Source organism: Lytechinus variegatus, chromosome 1 (assembly GCF_018143015.1).
Source record: "Lytechinus variegatus isolate NC3 chromosome 1, Lvar_3.0, whole genome shotgun sequence".
NCBI lineage: Eukaryota > Metazoa > Echinodermata > Echinoidea > Temnopleuroida > Toxopneustidae > Lytechinus > Lytechinus variegatus.
This window is the reverse complement of record NC_054740.1, coordinates 41679508-41695505: the sequence shown is the minus strand read 5'-3', so window position 1 is coordinate 41695505 and position 15998 is coordinate 41679508. Positions and strand designations below refer to the sequence as shown.

At 36.6% G+C, this 15998-nt stretch overlaps 3 non-coding genes across 3 annotated transcripts; all 3 read right to left on the bottom strand.

Moving 5' to 3' along the window:
* Window positions 1–5533: 5533 nt before the first annotated feature.
* TRNAH-GUG lies at window positions 5534–5605 on the bottom strand. The gene has a single exon. It is a non-coding gene; the product is annotated as a tRNA-His (tRNA).
* A 283-nt stretch (window positions 5606–5888) lies between these two features.
* Window positions 5889–5960, bottom strand: TRNAH-GUG. Its single transcript has one exon. It is a non-coding gene; the product is annotated as a tRNA-His (tRNA).
* A 247-nt stretch (window positions 5961–6207) lies between these two features.
* Window positions 6208–6279, bottom strand: TRNAH-GUG. Its single transcript has one exon. It is a non-coding gene; the product is annotated as a tRNA-His (tRNA).
* Window positions 6280–15998: the final 9719 nt, after the last annotated feature.

Sequence of the window (15998 nt, the reverse complement as noted above, 5' to 3'; positions counted from 1 at the left end):
ATCTCATCATGTCAACATCTTTTAGAAGAGATGTTGAGATGACGAGATCCTGGATCTCATCATGTCGACATCTTTTAGAAGAGATGATGAGATGACAAGATCCTGGATCTCATCATGTCAACATCTTTTAGAACAGATGATGAGATGACAAGATCCCGGATCTCATCATGTCAACATCTTTTAGAAGAGATGTTGAGATGACAAGATCCCGGATCTCATCATGTTGACATCTTGTAGAAAAGATGATGAGATGATGAGATGATCTTGTCATCTCAACATCTCTTCTTACGATGTTGACATGATGAGATCCAGGATCTTGTCATCTCATCATCTCTTCTACAAGATGTCAACATGATGAGATCCAGGATCTTGTCATCTCATCATCTCTTCTACAAGATGTCAACATGATGAGATCCGGGATCTTGTCATCTCATCATCTCTTCCAAAAGATGTCAACATGATGAGATCCAGGATCTTGTCATCTCATCATCTCTTCTAAAAGTTGTCAACATGATGAGATCCGGGATCTTGTCATCTCAACATCTCTTCCAAAAGATGTTGACATGATGAGATCCGGGATCTTGTCATCTCATCATCTCTTCTAAAAGATGTCGACATGATGAGATCCAGGATCTCGTCATCTTATCTTTTGCTATCAAGATGTCGACTTCCCGAGATAATTATCTCAACATCTCGGTGGCACTTTTAAGCTTCCATACTTATGTACTCGAGTGAATCGGTGATCATAAAAGTAGCGCGACTTTACAGTATAATGAAAAAACATGAGTTACTATAAACGGTACACGATACCCATGTCTCTTTCTTTTTTTTTGTTTCTCTCTCTCTCTCTCTCTCTCTCTCTCTTTCTCCTACTCAGTGGTGTAATCAGCCAAAAAGTTTGAGGGGGCTAAATATGGCGTATTGCGTAAAATGAAAACAAAGAAAAAAAGAGCGAGCAAAAATTTCGGCATCCTATTTCGTGATAGATTATGATATGATATTCAGAAAAAATACAATATTTCACCCTTCTCTCTTTCCTTTTGTATACACCCCCCCCCCCCCCCACCCCTGGATATCGTTAGATGTTTATCAAAAATCAATAAATCATAAATCTAAACAAATGTGATGTCTAAGTAACATCCTCCACTTCTGTTCCGCTTTCGTAATGGAGATTAAATACGTAAACAGTCCATTGGAAGATTCAGCACCCGGATTCTAAGGTGACACGACAAATGCTCTTGCGACATTTGATCCTGATTAATACCTCACGCGGCAGAATAATGAAAAGATAAAGACGGGGGTTTATTTAGATTTGGAGATTAGTTTTATGTTTGGCTTAACATGCAGATTTTCCATTGGAGCAATTGTCGCCGGAACTAATGCTATGCAACCGATTCGAATGTATAATAGGTTCAACTGGCCTCAAAATATATTTGTGAAAGTATTGACAATTTGCAATGGCTGTCTGTTTTCTTTCAGGTCAACCTGTATGTGTTTTGCTTGCGTGCAAGGTGTGCGGAACACTAATTAAAATCAGACCTCATTAAACCTGGAACGGATTTGTACGTCTTATCACCTTCAAAACAGCGGACATAGTGTTTCTGACCCGCCTGCATTTAAGGTCAATGAAATTTGAAATCTAGCAGACACACTTAATTTCCTTGAAATAAATTTGATACGTCTATATTCCAGTTTTATCACTTGCAAAAAAAATAGTGATAAGTCAAAGCAAATAATCCAGTCTCCGCTAAACAATCGAGATATTTAAAGTCAATCGACTATTTTGTTTCATTAATTGTTTTATTTCAATATTTTTTTCGGGGGGGGGGTCCCTCTACCGCCCCTCGATAGTTCGGATTCGAACTGACCGTCCCCACCTCCCAAGGCGTGTAAGTTTGAAGTTGCTGAGTAAAATTGTCAATGGCCCAGAAATGAAATGGGTAACTCGCTTTGATAAAAATATATATATATATATGTCATTCCTCTGACCAGTATTTTCAAAACAGGGATTTGCCCCCTATGACCCCCCCCCCCCCATTATGCCGCAAGTGGCCGGCGTTACTTTTAACCCAGTCAGGGGGCACAACAAAGCGTAAATGGGAGTTTCTAAATAGTTGAGAGTGAGAAAAGCAAGCGAGGAAACAGCGTGACCTTTTAAAATATGAAAATTCAATATGAAGCCTTTTCTAAGAAGAAAATTTAATATCCTGACAGATATTAAAGATATTATTATCTTTTATCAAAGCTTATATCCTAATTATTATTTCTCTTTTTTTTCTTTTTTTTAAATCTTTGTTGTGGAAATATTGGGGGTCTACTGCCCCAAGCTTCCACTTCCTCCCTTCCCCATCCCCCTGTGACCATTGTCTGTTCTAAGAACTGTCGGTATTCAGATTATGGACACCGCTCAGACCTTAATCAAACACCCCAATCCCTCTTGTCCAATAATCGTATATACGGGATGTAAGCGTCTGACTAAAAATAGTGAAGGGGGTCTAGATAAGGCACCCTATATTGGGATCATGGGTGTATTTATTAGCCCCTTGGAATTAAAGTTGCTCAGAAAGGGCAATGACTTTATTGTGGATGAGACGGTAGCCAGAGACTGGTCCTTTACATTTTAAAATCGCTTTTTAAAAATTCATACAGCCTTACGCTATTACAGTAGCTGTTTAAAACTGTTTCAAAGAGATCAATTAAATGTGCAGGTGCTGTGAGAATGCATGCGTAATGACTGATGAGTATAGGCCTATCATATTTGATAATTTTGATACAATTATCTATAGACTTTATATCCTCATTTATCTAGCCCACTATCTTGCTGAATGAACGTACCCCCCCCCCCTCCTTGAAAAAATGGAATACAATTTCAGCTTCACCTTTTTATAAAAAAATATTTATAATTATTACTTATACTTTTCGAACGATTCGCTTGCACGCTTCAATAACTCGAAATAATTTTAAATTGTAGTATTGCGCCTCCCATTCCCATTATCATTACACCACCGGAGATACCTCATGTTAAACAGTTAAAGGGAGGGAAAGAGGCAAACGGAGATGCCATGTTGAGATGTAAGAGACCATCATATTTTATTTATCCCTTAGCTGCCCGATCTTGCGATTTTTATAAAAAAAATATATTTATTGTGAATTGCAGTGTCAAGTCTTCGCTCAAGAAAAAAAGGCATGTATTACATGTATATATAATGTAAACTGATCATATTGCAATTACATTTTCGACCATCATTAATTCGTTATGTTTTATGATTTTTATATCATATGTGAAAGGAGTGCCATTCCGCTATTTTTGACACTTGTTTTCACTCTAATACACATGATATATGTATTTATCCTCATTTTATGAGAACTTGAGGTTACCCTTTGCCTAAGTCATGTATTGTCTGATTTAAACACAGCTGGTAGCTCCATGATCTAGGAGGCTCATTCCCAATAGTAACGGGAAAATAAACCACATACGCGTAAAAACTGACAGAATTTTCATGGTCTGGTTTGATGAGATTGGGCACGTATGAGCTATCAGCCTTGACAAGCTCTCGAAGTCTGTGCATAGACTGAAGACTAGCTTAAAATATCACGAAATCTCGAAGGTTTCGGGAAGGTATGTCTCGCCCCGCCCTCCTCTTGACCCATCATTGCACCCCCTTCCCCCTTCGTTCTCCCCAACTAGTTGAAATCCTTACCCACTGATCAGATATTTTGAAGACAATTAAAAACGAAATACTACTTTAATTATTTAACAACATATTTTTTGTGACGTCAAAGGTTATCCCTTGCAACATCGCCAGGGACAGGGCAAGCGTCTCTTGTTAAGGGGGGGGGGGGGTGGGGGGGCTAAACAGTATGGCGTCTGCATTTTACCTTATATTTGTTATCATGTCATTGGGAAGCAAGAAATATGCATGCGAAATTGCAACAAACATATCTTGGTGTTCGATATTTGTACATCCGAACCATATTTTTTTTCAGAAGTTTTGTATTCGTTTTTGTCTTGTATTTTAAGCATTTAAAATCACTTGAAGTTAAAACCCCTTGCCCACAATACAACAAAAGCTTGGAGGTATGTTATCATCGAATGTAAGAGATGGAAAATGTAAAAAAAAAAAAACTGTAAAGCATCTTCATCAACATATTTCCAGCCCCTCTCCAAAAGATCAATCTCTATCAAGTTGTTGAAAAAAATGCCTAAATGATCATTCGTCGGATGGGTTACCATAACAACCCAATACATCGACAAACCCCAGTCGGTACTCAACTACTCATACCCCGTTCTCTACCCGCCCGCCCCTGGTATCACCTTACCCTTCGTGCCTCAGCTGGAGGTGGATTAACCCCTTGGGTTTGAGGTTTTCCCCGTGAGGGATACCATCCATGCGATGAAATCCAGCCGTCATATCAGCCAAAATATGATATTGTATACTTCATGTGATACGTGTCGGTTCCCTATCACGTATAGTTTAAATGTATATTCTAACGTATGATTTGATGGCACCTTAAACGCCTTTCAAAATTTATACAACGCTATTTACGATATGAATTCATTGTTTGACCATGCTTACTTTATTGAAGATTAGGTATTAAAATAAACAAAACTTCATTTAACAACACTAAATATTCAACTTATTGTGCAGAGTTCATACAACAGAGTTGTGTAAGAATTTAAATAGTGTTTTTATTTTGCAAATGTTTCAAAGGAATGTATTTGCCTCATTTGTATATAATAATTTTTAAAATCTTTTCTCAATTTTTCAAATAATTTATCTTTGTTATTATTGTTTGTGAGGGACAATGTCTTCGAATAAAATATGGTGATTAGATAACAAATCCCGAAATAAAATCTGGCTCATGAAAAATATTCAAGATTCAAGATTCAAGATATGTTTTATTCAATTTAGCAGCTACGAAGGCTGAATTGACATTGAATTTACAATAAAAACATATAAATTGCACATAAACATGGTAAAATCTCAATTACAATAATAATCTTAATTCAATATAGCCATTATAATTCAAATATACAGTGATAATTCAAATTTCAAAAATAGTGATTCTAATTGCAATACTAATTTCGATTAACCATAATTATTTCACTGAACAATAATGATTCAAAAATAAGAGAAATGATAATTTGAGTGTGTGTGTAAGGAAGCGTTTACAAGTAGAACATAAAGAGGAAAAACGGTCCTGCTGAACACAAAATCGAAAAGGTTCAACATAATGGGAATAATATGGAAGAGGGGGGGGGGGTAAAAACTATCTTTCAGCAAATTATTATTTAAGTTTCAAAATAGATGGGGCATTGTTACAAAATAGGATAAAGTCATAATTGGTAAAATTGGCCATTGTTTCGTTCATCTGGTGTTTGTTATACAATGAATATATAATTATTTGAACATACATAGGAAATTGGTAATATTCATCATGGATATAAAAAGGGTAATTAATACATTATAAGATCATTCCGGGAATACATAGGACGTTTAAACTTCATAGAAAATAGAAATATGTTTAAAAATGCCGTGACCAGGATTCGAACCTGGGTTATTGCGGCCACAACGCAATGTCCTAACCTCTAGACGATCACGGCTTTTATGAGTGTATTATGTCGTTTATATCTTACATTAACTCTCTATATTCATGATATTGCATCTCAGTACCTATTTTTGTTTTGCTTTTCCCTTTTAATATGGACGCTTACTGAGTGCGATTCCTTCTGTTCAGGATTTCATTGCTTATGATATTCAACAAAATTCAAAAGTTTCAAATCGCACTAAATTTTGATGTTGTGTCTTCTGTGGACTTAATGAAATGAATAATGGATTTCAAAGCTCCACAGGAAATAATGATCGTGAAAAAAAATTACTAAAAAATGCCGTGACCAGGATTCGAACCTGGGTTATTGCGGCCACAACGCAATGTCCTAACCACTAGACGATCACGGCTTGTGTGATTGCGTTCTGTCCTGGTTTCGTATGTACGTTAAGCATACAACTCAAATTTTGTGCATTCATATCAACATTAATTCTGGGCAGAATATCCCTCATCATGATATACAACTAAATTGATTGACATTAAAATTTAACTTGTTAATGTCGCATCTTCTGTGGACCAATTGAAATAAAAGAAATTAAAAAAAGCATTTAAAGGAAATGAACAGATAGCAAATTGAAAAAAAAATATGAAAAAAAATGCCGTGACCAGGATTCGAACCTGGGTTATTGCGGCCACAACGCAATGTCCTAACCTCTAGACGATCACGGCTTAACTGATTTCACAAGTATGACGTAGGCCTATCTTACATGAACACCCCTGGCATGTCTGGTACCGGTCTTTAACACGTATGTTGATGTGGCATGTTTTAAGTGAGAAAAAAAATCTTAGACGTGATCGTATTTAAATAACCCAGTATAAGTTCAGGCAATACTAATAATCCATTCCAAATTTTGCACTCATTGTCATATGAAAATAGTGAAAAGGCTTTACATATATTTTATATCATGTTCCGTGAATAATGCGATGTACACATCAAACGTTTAAAAAATAAAGTGGAAAAAATGTTGTATAACTTTTATACTGCATGATTTACTATACAAAATATTTAGGTTGGTCCTGAAAGTTTTGAAAAAAAGGTTTTAAGAAAATGTCATTTTCATTCTTTTAAACACTAAAGATGACTATGAAATTCAATGCATACGTCAAAGCGTTTATAGTGTGTAAAATCTGTACTCATGGAAGTATATTGTCATCAAAAAGTAAAACTAGAAATCATTGTAAATATAGGGCTGCATGTATGGTGTAAAACCAGTGTAAGAATAACAAAACGAATGTTTTATAGGATAAACTCTCCGTATATGATTCTGATATAAATGTATATAAGAACTTCTTGGTGCACCATACGAAAGCTTTAGCACGGCCACGAAGGAGGATAGACTACCAATCTTGGCTTGTAGATTTGGGACTTAGAGCAGTTTTCCTCTTTTTTTGGAGGGGGTGGGAGGGGGGTCTTCATAGAGATTGTCACAATACAAAACATGTAACATATTTTCCCTAATTTTTTTTCCTGCCAACCCTATAGGAATAGGTTTGAAAACAAGAGCCCTCTGATATTTAGCTCTCATTTTTCATCTCTGATATACGTTGTCATTTGCCCAAAATAAAGTAACTCCTTAAATTGTCTTACTCACATAATTGCAATATAAGCTTCGTGTATTGTTACATGAATCTTTGCCTTTATTTCAGAGCATTTTAAGCTACTTTGTATCAGCTCCGCAATGAAACATGTCCGACAAATCACGTCCCTTGTTTTTAGCAAAAGCATGTATAGTACCACGAAATGGGTGGATGCGGCAATTTCCTTGTATTAAGTCCTCAATGTTAACTACCTGGCGAAAACACCCAAACAATCATTCACAGTGTCTTCCCGACATCTCTCCAATGATTGACAAGATAATATGATGACGTCAGGCTGAGGCATCCGTCTCAAAGCAGCGGGATTCTCATAGCATCATTACAAAATCTATCACTATCACCGCTGGGTATGCGCGATATTGTAGTTTGCCTATATAAAAAATACTGAACCTCCAAACAGTTTTCTCTACGTGTGGTGCTACACGTTCGTGAGGCACCGAGAGGTAGATCCTGTCTTGACTAACCCTTTTTTCTTTCTTTTCTGAATACTTGAATCACATTCCTCTTGGTGAAGGAAAATGAAAGAAGGAGACTCACAAAAGAACAGAAAAAACTAACAAACAAAACAAGCAACCAAAACAGCTTTGTAGAATTCATTTTGTTCTTGCCGGTAGACATATTGAGAGAGCGACATATCCTCAACATGAAGTCCATCTTAACACCTAGACACATACAAACACAGGGAGTGGAAAAACAAAAGGGAACTTCATAAAATCAAATCATAACCTTAAGGCAAAGTCCACCCAAGCATCAAAACGATTTGAATAAAAGAGAAAATCAAACGCTGGAAAAAATCGTCAAAAAATCCGAATAAGAAAAAAAACTTATGACATTCATATCACCGGTCACATTTTTACGTTCTCTTTTTATTCAAGTCCACTTTCTCTTGGGGTAGACTTGGCCTTTAACAAATAAACTTTTAGTCTGCTACTTAGAGTAAGGGTAATTCTTATAAAGTAATTACTCGACAATCTCATCTTGTAAACTAACTAGTGACAACGTTGGTTGCTCGGGGTTAACCTGTAACAAAAGAGCCGTCATCATTTTTCGTCGCTGACCGTAATAAAGTCCCGGAAATATGGCGGCGCCATTTTGAAACTTGGTCCAGTAGTCCGTAACGTTTCTCCAAGCGCGGAACATCCTCGTCACGCTCAGCCATCCTTCAACACTGTTCGAAAACTGTTGTAGGTAGCAGTTTTAAAGGCAGAATGTCCTATCAATTTCCAAAGCGAAATTAAACAACGAAGGCATTAGTGCATGTAGTCTTTTGTAAAGTAAGCATATAATCTATAATGTGAAATATAATCTTTAAATGAAACTAGTATGACTCTGATTTAGTTTCTGAGCTTAGAATGAAAAAAAAATAGAGAAAGGAGCCATCGTTCTGCACATTGTTTCATTTGCAATTCATTTCAATTTTACAGTATATACTTCTTCAGAAATAAAGAAATATCTTTTTCAGAAAAAATATTTTTTCCTTTATCATTTAAAACGATTCCTGCAACTTAACAAAGTACTCCGTTACCTTTAGCAATTGTGTTAATTTCTTGATGACAATTTTTTTTCTAGCTCGTGGACACTTTTAGCCAAATTTCATAAAAGCTCTTAAAGGAAACGATTATTTTTCACGCAAAATCACGAAGAAAAAAAGCCCAGTCCCTTTAAACCAAATCGTCTTCCCTTGCATGTCTGGGGGCGCAATTCCTCAGAAATTTCAGAATGAATGTTGAATATCTCCTCTGACATTGATCCTACGGATACAGTCACAACAAAACCGCTCATAAACCAACCGGTGGTTTGTTAATGAAGAATAACCTAATAATTTTGGTCAGTCTCGAATCAGTTTCACCGGTCTGACTGTGGCATAACACGTCTTGGTCAGTCTAAAGTGACCAAAAGTACCATCTCACAGATTTAAAAAAAAAAAAACGCATACGTCCAAAAACTCCATAAATTTCTCGCTTTTTCTGTTCAACGTTTTGAAACCCTACGCGAGTCGAGTGATGAAAGTGTCTTCTTTGAGTTTATTCTCGAGAGGAATGCGAGTGTAAAGGATACGGTTACAGGTACAATGACTTGCAGGATGATGCGACAGTCACAATAAAGCGAAATCAACTCCAATCAAATCTATTACATTATTTCCATTGACAATTACCATCGGTCGGTTTGGAGTCAATTTCATTAGTGTGACAGCAGCAACAGTTGAACAATCTATTCAGTCAGATGGGTGCATTGATTCGATCTTCTGGTGGGGTACAGGCAAAGCAGAGTTTGCTAATAGTCTCTTAAAGTCAATAATAATTGCTTACCCTGTTTACTGAGATCGGTAGCCATTCTTTGGGGTTTTTTTTAATAAAAGAAGTCAAGATACCCCCCCCCCCGCTTACTATAAACCCCGAAAATTACTGCTGTGAAAATGTTTGCACCCACATGATTGACGCGACCATTCAATTTATTCTGTAATGACACTCATGTCATATTATCTTTCATAAAAACAATTTTCGGGAAAGGTTATGATATTTTTACAAAAAAGGAGATAATTTTGTGTTTTTAAAAGACAGGGTGTGATCATAGTGTGTTCACATATTGGACTCTATGTGAATTTTTTTTCGTAATGTTAAAATGCTCAAATTCAACAAGGTTAGGGACCTGCACTGTGTGTTCACATGGTCGACTATTTGAATAGGTGATTCACACTGTTGAAATTCTCAAATTTAACAGTGTGAAGGTGATTTCACGCTGTGTTCCACAATGTGAACATAACGTGAACACACTGTGGCACACATCATAAGACACTGTGTTCTTTCTAATAGGATATTTTCACACAAATTCAAGCCTGTCGGGAACCTGTCGTTTATGTCCCAAGGTCTATTCAAATTTCAATCAATGTCAAGAAAGGGCGGGATACATGGTCGCCCATAATCATCTGCTTAAAGATATAAGATGCCCACTCGGAAGGATGCTGTTATTTTTGGTCCGCATACAGATTAAGCACTCATGCTCATTCCATGGTATCTTAATGTTTGTCCTGCAAATCAATTCCAACATGATAGACGCCCTCTGCGGTGACCCTAGGGGTCAGGAGGGAGTAAATGTATTGAATGTCTGGAGTAATCTCTTAATGGCATCGACAAGTTGGTCAGATTAGACAGGAAGACACAATTCACACGTAGGAGGGATCTTTCATAATGATTATCAGAAAGTAATTCCAAGCATTCCCTTGATCTGACCAGCGATGTCACACGATGGGGTCGCAAAGTGCATGGCCATAATTGGCCTTGAAAAGGAATTGAATATACTTGGAATTTTGTTTCAATGTTATACAATTTTGATTGCTGTATTCACCAGTTCACGACAGTCACAACAACGGAACCGATACCACTTCGGAAGCAGTTCCAAGGAACTCGATATTTCATTAGGAATTTTTGCCACCACGCAGACGCTTTCTGGAACGTAGAGGATCTATTGTCAAAAGCCATTCATGACAAAAGAGTCTTTGTCCAAAATCAGTGAATCAAAACAGCAGTGTCGTCCTGGACTCTGGAAAAATTACATATTTGACATTTTTAGTCAGATCCGAATCTCAGGATGATCTGCTGTCCCGGACGGGTTCACTAGTTTTCGACAATAATCTCTTATCTCTTCATTGACTGTGATTTCACGGCCTTTTCAATAGATTCTCAACGTTCCAGAAAACGTCTGTGTAGCTCTTGCGCTCAGTCTGGAGTCGGATTCGGTCGAATTTGCTTATCCATTTGTTTTTTGACTAAATAATCTACAACCCGTGAGAGCACATGAGAGTTTTTTTTTTTTATATAAATCGATGTCGATAATGAAATAATCTCTTCAAACGCACGCAATAGAAAGCTCAAACATGCTGTTTTCCATCTTCATCAATTTCAAGCACGTAGACTCTGAAATAGAATGCCGCGGTAGTTATAAATTTTGATTTGGGGGATCAATTTGAGAAAAAAAATGAAGAAGTGATAAGTATTCAAACTCTTTATTGTCCTAAAAAAAAAAAAGTTTAATCTGTTTTCAATTCTAAAACTAATTTTTATGTAAATGGATCTTTACATGTTTATGAGTTTACGACAGTCCGCTTTCCATGTGATTGTCTAAAAAATGGGCAAAAGTAATTTGCAACTTCAAGCAGTAAGTCCCCTTTTAATCAGCCCCTGAAGAAAAATGATTTTAGCTTCAAACTTCCCAAACCGTCAAACTCTAATTTTCTCTGCCCTTCCGCTAGTAGGGAGGTCAGTTATAGTTCAAACCCCTAATTTTTCAGGGGCATACGTTATATTCCAGAAATTGCATATGAACGCAAAAGGCAAAACTTTTTTTTAACTTCATACATTAATTAATTTAATTTACTGGTATCGATTCAACACATTACCCCCATCCCACATTTGCATATTGTTTCTACGACTGATAACAAATCAATGTTGTTGTTGTTGTTTTTTCTCTCTCTCTCTCTCTTCCCTCTACCCCTTCGTCTTTTGACTTAGTCTCCCCATTACGTTTCTTACTTTTTATGTGCTTTTTTCGCATACATTCGTAATTCCGAAGCTTCGTTATTCCGAAGGTTCGGATATTCCGAAGGTTCGTTATTCCGAAGGTTCGTAGTGCCGAAGGTTCGTAAGTCCGAAAAAGAAATGATTAACGGACTAACGAACCTTCGGATCAACGAACCTTATTTCGTTTTCGGATTAACAAACCTTCGGAACATCGAACCTTATTTCGTTTTCGGATTATCGAACCTTCGGAATAACGATCCTTCGGAATAACGCCACAAATGTTCGGATTAACGAACACTGACGTATAGTCAATTTACGTGTTTCGGAATTACGAACCTTCGGTATAAAGAACCTTCGGAATTACGAAGTGTAATCGTTTTTTAGACTCCTTCAGGGACGGATGGAACCGAGTGACTTTAGATCGCACAAACCTTTAGCATAAATGAGAGCTTTGAAACTAAATACAAATCGCTTCGTCACATGAAATATCTTTTGTTAACCAGTGTGATATTTTAATCAACACATAAGAATGGTGCCGACGGTGGTCTGATTTTTTTTTGTCAAATCCCATATAACTTTCGAGTATGCATCTCGGAAGTGGAAATATGATATAAGACAAAGAGTTCAGCTCGAACTAGGCTGTTGTACTTTTGTCGGGTGCGGAAATGCTGAAAGTCGGTAAATATTCTTTCTAGACCAATCAATGGGATATAATTTAATTACGCAGTAAACTCGAAATGGACGTTTCATATGATTAACTAGACCTCTCTACACATTTTTGTACACACCCACACCCCTGCGAACACACCCCTCCCCACACACAAACTTATCCAATCGTTGTATTCAATTGTAATTTCCATAAGAAATACAACATGAAAATGGTACATTTAGGCTCCTTGATCACTCTTACAGACTCATTTTCACGTTATTTCAAATAGAGTAACAGTTATCATTCCCTCCAAATAAAATAATTAAATGAAATTGTCTTCATACGGAATAAAAAAAATAAGATTGAGTCATTATGCATAAAGATACAATATATAGGGAAAAATATAGGATTGAGTCATTATGCATAAGGATACAATATGTTCATCCCAATTATTTCCTGTATACGTTTATTTTTAATTACTGACCAAAAAGGGTACGGGCACCACCATTATAACAGTGCCGTTGAAATAATATCGTAGCTATAGGTAACCATGTCACGTACATGTACATGTATTCATCATATTTTTTACTTTAGCAGTAGCTTTTTGCATGCTCTATGTGGCTATGAACTTTCAGGCAATTTATACAACACCATCTGTTGACACATTAACAAGAAAAATAAGAATTCATATTTCATCGAGAGATAAGTTAAAGTGCTGTCGGATATTGAAAAGTTGTCCGTCACTATACGTCAAAAATTATTTTAGCCAATTTGGAGGGGAAAACAGAATTTCATGAATGTGAATATATTCGTCCGATAAATTGATTTTTGTTTAGTTTCCCAAGATTTATCAAAAACATATTTTGATCAATCTCTTTTTCATTTTCCTGTATAAGAATTTTTTTTATAAAACAAAGGTAAGACAAAACTAGTTCCCCGTTCAGTACTGTACCCGTTTAACAGCTTATCATGAAAAAAAAATCATATTTTTCAACCGACAAGGACGAAAAATCTAGCTGAAACAAAAAAAAGGATAATGTTACCCATTGACCACTGATCTACATTATTTCTTATTAATATTTAAATAGATTTCTCTATAAAAGTGACACAAACAAAATAAAGAAAATAGTTTTGGTCAATTCAGACTTGTTATTGGATTTCACGTCAGAAGAAAATGGATTTGGTGTAGAGGGAGTTGGAAAATAGAAACCAAAATAGGAACAGAGAAATAGTTTAATAGAATTTGGACCACGGTCATCTATCAATCAGGAATTAAATCAATCATCCGGCTCGGATTGGGCTACGAAAATCTGTCGTTTTTTAAAGTAATCCCCATTTAACGGGTAGGTAACAAAAAGTGACCATTTTGTAGCCACGAAAGTCTTCAATGGGGCACTGTGATTTCGTGCGATTTTCCTCTTTTTAAAGAATTGCCAGTAGTCATGTTTAGATGACCGAGGTGGAAAAGGAAAGGGATTTTTGGCGTTATTGAAAAAGACCTGAAGAGGGATTTAGTAGATGCAGGTCAATCGTAAAGGTCGTTTTTATTCCAAAAAAATGATGGGGAGAAAGGAGGAATTGAAAAGGAACGAGGAAGAAAATATTATTTTCAGAGGCTATTCGTCTTTGGGGTGTCAAATATGATCACGATTCGATGGCATGTTGTCATGGCCATGATGGCCATGGATGTGCAGTTGGCTAAGGGGGGGGGGGTCAATGAAAAACCTGCCGCTGAAGTCACGAGGTGCTTTCACATTCCTATATCCAAAGAGTCCATAAGTTATACACTGCAAAAACACCGGTGTTGATTTAGCACCTGCCAGGTATCAATATCGGAAAACACCAGGGAAGTGTTAAAAAACGTTAAGAAACAAAACGATATTGGCTTAACACTGATTAGTGTTGTCTTAATGCTTACCCGGTGTTAGCCTTAAGTTGTTAACCCGAAGAAGTGCTCAACACCTCTCCGGTGTGTTCAAAAATAAATACCGAGCTGATGTTGAATTAACACCGATATTTAATCAACATGTAATGATCGATGGGAAATTCAAGGGAGGGAGGTGCATGGATCACCCCCATCATGACTTGTCTAATTCTTCTTCTTATTTCATTCATCCTTCTTCCTTTCTTGCCTTAATCCCCTCAAGTCCCCCCCCCCCACCTCCCCCACATACAGCCCTGCATCTCAAAATTAGTTTTCATGTATCTATCAAGGAACTTTGTTACTGTATCTGTACCTTACGGTCAGAGAGTTTACAATAGTCCTCAATAATTGCAAGTCGTGCATGGAGAATGAAAAAAAGTAAATAGCTGAGGGGTTGGTGCAACCACAATGTTATTTTTCTCCAAATCCAAGTCTACTTACGCTCAAGCGTAAGTAGTTCAGATTCGCATAGACCTTCTTAGCTGCTGGTATTTTTTCAAGGAGTTCATGAAAATTCAGGTCAATACCAATAATGCATCATGTAATATAAGCACTAAACGCAGAAATGAGGGCATTACAAAATAATATATTTTTTTTATTCATGATTTTCGAGGATTCTATTTTTGTCTTGTTCCATAGTCTGGTGATGAAATACATTGCGCTATAGGCTACACTGTCCAACCACAACTTTGTATTATTCATTTTTAGACTAAACCTGAAACCTGTTTCACATGCTTTGCTTTCCTAGGTTTTTTCCCCACATGAAAGCCTCAATGAGTTTCAAATATTTCCATTATCATATCAAGGGTATTATTTCAGCCAATTATCACTCTCACCTATAACCATCCGATGATTGCATGAAACACTGTTCGCAGCTGTTCAAAATCAAGTTCTCATTTTTTTTTTTAAAAAAGTAAGTATTAAGATCCAGCCAGTGGAATCTCAGCAAAATTCTATTGGAAATAAGGAACATAGTACGTTGTGTCGGATCAATCAAAATCCAGTGATGTAGTAGCCTATAATCAGGGCTGATGCTGCAGTTATTGTCTTTGCAAGAGATACGGCTGATCTCGCATCCACAATGTGTAGTCTTTGCCAGATCAGACGTATCGCTTGCGTTCAGTTTAACAGCAAATATAATAACTGCAGCCTTCGCCTAGATTATAGGCTAGTGATGTAGTGGTTGACTAGAAACAAAAGGAAAAGGGATCCTAGCTAAACCTGGTGTGTTCTCAGGTTTTCTTTTACATGATAATCCACAGATTGAATGGCTATTTCTAACAGTAAATATTTCATTTTACTCAAGTTTTATCCATTCACTTGAATGAATATTCGGTGTTAAATTCAACTTTTTTTTCAATCACAACACATTTGAAAAATATGACAAAAGTAAAAGGGAAAATCACAATCATGATGAAAAATATAAAAAGGTTTAAGGTACATTAACCGTGCATACTGACATGGGGGGGGGGTCAGGTTTGGTGTATATGGAACATTAAGAACCATTTATCCCACCTAGTTACCTATTCTCCTATTTTCTCTTTCTACCACCCCCCCCCCCCCCTTCTATGATCATCATTCCTTCCTTTCCTGTCGTTAGTAGGACAAGAATTGAACCATGCGAAAAGTCAAAATATGTCAGCAATTCAGTATGAAACAACATATTTTTGAAATCCTTTTTGAGTCGGTTCAATCTCCTGAA